Source organism: Aythya ferina (assembly GCF_964211825.1).
Source record: "Aythya ferina genome assembly, chromosome: 3".
Classification (NCBI taxonomy): Eukaryota; Metazoa; Chordata; class Aves; order Anseriformes; family Anatidae; genus Aythya; species Aythya ferina.
The window spans coordinates 8,939,280-8,945,473 of NC_140298.1; the positions used below are offsets into that span (position 1 = coordinate 8,939,280).

At 50.8% G+C, this 6,194-nt stretch overlaps 1 protein-coding gene across 2 annotated transcripts in view; it reads right to left on the reverse strand.

Moving 5' to 3' along the window:
- Nucleotides 1–5,727, reverse strand: part of SNAP25 (synaptosome associated protein 25) — a 61,764-nt gene extending 56,037 nt beyond the window's left edge. For both annotated transcript variants that reach the window (XM_084515893.1, XM_084515894.1), the window contains exon 1: nucleotides 5,570–5,727. The gene's annotated coding sequence lies outside the window, so the exon portion shown is untranslated. The remainder of the gene's footprint in view (nucleotides 1–5,569) is intronic.
- Between the last annotated feature and the right edge of the window lie 467 nt (nucleotides 5,728–6,194).

Below are 6,194 nucleotides of genomic sequence, written 5' to 3' on the forward strand. Positions count from 1 at the left end.
GATCAATGAACTGGTGTGTGTGCAGTTCCACCGTGAGCTATAATTTCCAGAAGAGGGAAGGAACCAAAGGAACAATTGGCACATCTTCCAAATTGCTGGTTTATATGAAAAACAAATCTACTTTGGTAAAAATGTTTTGCAACGAAGAAACAGAGTTCCTCTATTGGGGTGGAGAGTAATATAACAAGTGAGGAACTCGTGACAAACACCATAGCTGCGATGTGATCAGAGCCTTCATTTTTCAGCCCACTCTGCAGTAGACTTCTAGTCTCTTTTGCAGGCCAGTGACTGCAAAAGCATTTGGAGATTTGCAGCCTGGGATTTTTAGTGAGAATACAGAACTGAGAAAATGTAGGAGATGAAACAAAATGTAGGAGATGAAAGTGATCAATGGGGAATTGCAAACATGCCCCGGCAAACACTCTGTAGGGCCTTTGTATGTGTACCTCCCTGTCATTTGGTAGGTTTTGAATAAGAAATTGGAAATCTTGCAATAATTTTTTAAAATCACATACATGAAGCATCCTGCTATAACCATGGTCTAGGATATATGTTTTAGTTATTAGCACCAACGCAGGCTCCGATAATTATAATTTTGCTAGTGCATTCTGACAGTAAACTCTGGTAGAATAACTCCATCATATTAAAAGCACAAGGTATACTATAATGTATACAAATGTATAAAAACAGTTCTCCTCTTTCTGATTTAGAAATGTGTACAGTAAAGACTTTGCTTTGACTTTGTATTTTTTTATACTTCTACTACACCAGTAATGTGGCTGAGTAGCCAAAGAGTTAAAAATACTGCCTTAAAGGACTTGGGGGAAGGTGCATAATTTTCCGGTGCATTTATTGGAATGCACAAAAACTTCCCATTACTTCCCAATGGGGAAAGAATGAATGAGTGCTGCTAGGAAATGCAGTCTGTGAAATCAGACCACATCAATTCACCTGAAAGTGCAGGTTTCATTTTATTACGCATTCATTTATACAGTTCTGACTTTTTCTGCACACAAATGTGCACCTGGGGAAAACTCGACTGTGTTCCTGGGTTTTATGCCATCGAAAAAGTTCTGCTGAAGTTATACACCAGCAGAGTGCAGCAGAACCCAACCTGAAATAAAGCCAGAACGTGCAGTATTCCCGCTCCACTGCTTCATCATTGCTTGCTGTCAGCATTCGTGAGGCAGACAGCTACTTGAATGTTGCCTGAGAATCTGCGACAACGAAAAACCAGACTGGTACAAATAGGGTTTGGGGGAAAACCATTTCGAGATACTTCTGCTCCTAGAAAAAAAGCACTCCTTCAGCAAGTACACGGCTTTCTGTTTTAAAACATGAATGGTGAGCCACAGCTCAGGAACTCATCAGCCTGCAGTGTAACGCAGCACTCACCTATGCCAATGCACAGCAATCGACAGTGTGACCCAATCCCATGTAAAAAGAGAAATGGAGCATTGTTTAAAAAAAAAAAAAAAAAAAAAAAAAAAAAAAGCTTTAAAAGCTTTCAAAGGCCAGAAACAGCCATGAAGCCATCATGATTAATTACTCGGTATTTCTTTCTTCTCCCCATGCTTGTACTAGAATACAGCTTTCTTCAGTGAATGAGATACCTTATCTCTCAAGAAAGAAAGAAAGAGAGAGAGAGAGAGGGGGAGAGAGGGGAAGAAAGAAAGGAGAAAGAAAAGGAAAAATACGTAATGCAATGACTGAATTATCTTTAATATTACAGTATGCCACTACAATTCAGAGGGGATATATCCACATCACTTTTTTCCCTTTGAAAAACCTAAACTACTAAATATGGTCTCTGTTACAAGTCCCACAAAAGGACATGCAGGATTTCCTCTTGGACTGCAGGGCTAATCAATATGTGCCCATTGCTGGGAGCAGGATGCTTTCCATACCCTGCGCTTATCTCTAGCACCACGCAGCCTGACTGACGAGCTTATTCAGAGCCTCATCCAAAGTCACCACTGGAAGTAGTTTCCTTGATTTCATCTAACTTTGGATAAGACACCTTGGAATGATCAAAATCAGAAGTCCACACTCAGCTCTCTGCCCATCAGGGTCTTAATGCTTTGTCCAAGTTTGTTTCTTTCATCATGGTGCTCTTTAAAACAAGGAAGAGAAGATTGCAGATGGGGACAAAGATGAGGTAAGAGAGGAGGAAATAGCAAGCAAAAACAATGATAGATGTAAAGACAAATCTAAATTCCATTCTTGAATAACAGGACAAATGGTCCAAACACTTCCTCTAGGCCACTGCAAGCCACTAATGCTCTAGGCACTTTGAGTCTCACAACATCAGCCATAGGATGATCGTAAAGCAGGAAGGAACAACTGTGAGCCTATGGAGTTGCATTCTGTTTGTACCCTGTAGAAAGCAAAGTCCTAGAAAATGCAGTGGGATGTGGAACAGCATATTGACAATTATCATCTGATGAGAGGCAGATTTTGCTGGTGGGAGTGCGTAGCTGTGTATTTGTGGAGGGAGTAACAAAGGGGCGATAGACGAGAGCTAGGAACACAATTTGTTTATTTCGGTGTTTGTTGTAATTCGATGCAGGAGCTGAATCTGCAAAGTCAGTAAGGAAGAAAGCCAGAGTTTATCAAAACTAAGGGCACAGATATCTGTTAAGGCTCAAAAATGATGAGGCAAAAGAAATTAACTATTCTCTGACAACTGATGGCCTCGACAAACTATATTCAATGCTTCCAGGAGTAGATATGTGAGCCCTTGTGCCTGCTCCAAAGTCCAGCTTCCTGGAGGTAACTGTGATCTGCCTGAGCCCTGCATCCTGCTGCAGTTCTCAAGCAATGCGTTTTTCTTCTCTCCATTAGATGCTCTCAAAAGCTCAAACAATTCTACTGTTACAGATTACCTGGCACTCGCCCAGCCCAAAGGTGACTGCATTTGTAGTGGTGGAGGAAACCTCACGGGTAGAAAAACAGTGAAGGTCAAAGTCAGTCTACATTTCTTGTGGTTTTACCTGGCTTCTAACCCTAGAAATCTCTGAAATGCATGTATGCGTGCCTGTGTTTAGGTATGTATAAATGAAAGTATTGTGATTATGTTATAAAGACTTCTGAGAGATTCAGGAAAATTTATCAGAAAAAGAGTAATTGTGTGAAGAGCTAGGGTAAATGTAAACCAATTTCTTCTCTTCCTAGGCTTTCCTACATTCCTCAGAAAATAAACTGTTAACAAAGTGAGCTCTGCACTCTGCAATATACTTCCCTTTTTTCCCCGAGGGTTGCTATATATGCAGAAGCTGTAGCCTTGTGACACAAAAGCCTAAAAATTGCTTAAGTTGTTAATACCAAGAGGGAAGTATGTTGATTAGTTACCTTGCTCAGTTAAAGCAGTGCAAGCATTAGGCATAGACCGTGCTTTATTTGCCTTAGCAATTTAATCGTGCTATTTGTTGCCATGCCCAAAGCGTATGGAAATGAATGAAAAGCTTTCTGTTGACCTGAAAAGCAGCTCCCACCTCCAGTGCAATAAATCTGCAAATTGGAGCTGTGTCTCATTAGATGTATTTTGAGGGCTCAGTGCCGGCTGGATTCTGCTGTTCTTTATTTTCCTGCCCCCGTGAGTGCAATGGTAACAGAGCCTGGTCCTGACTGCTCTTGGATATCCCACTCTAATTTTCTAGTTAGTTGTAGAAAGAAAGTTAAACTGCATTTATTTGGGGGTTGCTATTTAGCTGCATTTTGTTTCATAACACGCTGAGTTTCTGCATGTCCTCTTGACTTCAGTGGCAGTCTCAAGCTCTTGCTTTTCCAATCGGGCCTGCTTGCACCTTTTTTCTTTCTTTTTTTTTTTTTTTTTTTTTTGGTGGCTTCTGCAGGCTTTTTGTCACTACTCACCCTAGGTATCAAACTCTTCAGCGGTGTCCTCCTGGCTGACCCCTTCTGCACTACGCAGAAGCAACAGAAAACCGCTGCTGCTTTTCCCCTAGCCTGGCATCTCTGGCCATGATGCAGCGACATGCAGGGAGACGGGAGCCCTGGGACAGAGCTGCTTCCCCAGCCGTACCCTCTGGAGCACTTGCGCCCTCCCGGCTGGCCCCAGCCCTTCCCTGGCACCCCACAGAAGTGGCTGCCCCACACCAGCCTCTCATTGGCGTGGTGCTGGGAGACTTGCTACATGCCTAGAGCCAGGACGGCGCAGAGAGGAGAGGGACAGGCACGTCCTTGTGGATGCTGCAGCCAGGTACGGTTTGCGGGGCTGCTCCACCACCCCCGGGCTCCACCGCAGACCAGCCTTCCCCCCCCCATCCCCCCCTCCCGCCCCCTTTTCAGCTGGGAATGAAACCAGCAGCAATTACTCAAGCCGAGCACGTAAATCTGGCAGATCCCGCGGCCCTTGTTTGACGCAGCTACGCGGCGCAATGTCTGGACGCCCAGCCCGCTCCCCCCTTTCTCCCCTTGTTTATTCGCCCCGCAGCAAGCGGCAAAGTTCCCAACTTTGCCAGCAGCGAGCTGCGCCCAGGGGAACGGGAAAACTGGGCAGCGGGAAGGACGGAGGGGAGAGGGCCGGGGGAGCTGGGGGCGCCGCGTTGTGTAGGGGGCTCAGTGCCCCTGTCCCAAGGCTGCAGAGCCCCCAGACCGAGGGTTATGTAACCCCGCTGCCCTTAGGCCACCTGCCAGCGGGCTGGGAGAGCGGCCGAACGCCGTGCCATTCCGCCATCCCGCCCTATACGCGTTTTATTATCATCATTATTAATTAAAAAAAAAAAAAAAATATCGCGCCGAGGCACCGTCAGACCATAAAACCCACAACGCTTCGTGCCCGAGGTCCCGTCCGAGGAAGAGCTGGCTGGGGGCGGTACGGGGTGTGTGTGGGGGGGGTTGTGGTGTGTGTCTGTGTGTGTGTGTGTGTGTCTGTGTGTGTGTGTGTGTGTGTCTGTGTGCGTGTGTGTGTGTGTCTGTGTCTTTGGGGGGGTGTCGGAGCCGCAGGGCTCTGCAGCGCGCCCGCCTCCGCCTGCGCTCTGCCTGCGGCGGGCCCCGCGCGGGGCTGCCCGGGAGCTGTCCGCGGTGCTGAACGGGGCCGGCCCCGGAGCTGTCCGTGGTGCTGAAGGGACAGAGCCCGGCGGGAGCTGGGGGGCGAGCCCCGGAGCTGTCCGTGGTGCTGAAGGGGGGTCGGCGCCCGGCGCTGTCCGTGGTGCTGAAGCCCCCTCCCCGCTGTCCGCGCTGCGGGCAGGGCGCTGCAGTGCCCGCGCGGCCGCAGCGCAGCCCCCGGGAGCCCGCAGCCCGCTCTCCTCCCGCAACAAACGGAGATTTATTTGTTTCCCTTCTCCTCCGGCCTCCCGGCGCCCCCGCGGCAGCCCGGCACGGCGGAGAAGCAGAGCTCGGCTCCCTCCCCCCCTGGGCCAGCCGTGGATGAGGCTGGCGGCGTCGCGCCCTCGCCTTCCTCCAGCCCTGCGGCAGTCGAGAGGCTGCGGACAAAACGCCGCGCGGATTCCTCCTTAAATCCCCCCTTTTCTCGCTTCGTTTTCACGGCCCCCACCCCCTCCCCTTCCCCCCTGCGCAGCCGGTGCCCCCGGTGCCCCCCCGCCCGTACCTGTGTCCGTGCAGCGCTCCGCCGGGGCCGGTGCTGGGTGCCGCAGCTGGGAGGCAAGGACAGCGCTGCTGACCTGCGGGGCTCCTTCTTCAATGGACCGGGAGCCGTGCCCTCATCAAAGATGGCCGTCCGCTCCTACGTCAGCAGCTTTTAATAGCCCTCCCCGGCGGGGGGGCCGGGGGGGGGGGAAGAGAAGCGGAGAGGGGAGGAGGGAGCGGGCGGGGGGCAGAGCGGGGCCCGGGCGGCTTTGAGTCATCGCCGCCGCCGCCGCACCGCGCTCCGGCGGCCAGGAGGCCCCGCCGCCCCTCCGCCGCCCCTGCACGGCCCCGGCCCCGGCCCCGGCCCCGGCCCCATGGCCAGGGGCTGAACCGCCCGGGGAGGGGGGAAGGGGGCCTCCCGCTGCAGCCATTTCCTCCGCCAAAGGGGTGGTCCGAAGAGGGTATCCCTCCGAAGTCCCCGGTACTCCATATATGGCCAGTCTACGTGGGCTTCTATTTTTATGTGCAAATTCTTCCTTCTCCCTCTTTTTTATTTCTCGGAACATCCTTCCGGGGGTCTGAGTGCGTTGGTCTGGTTGTTCCCCCTCATCTCCCCCCACTCCCCCCCCCCCCCCCCCCGAGTAAGA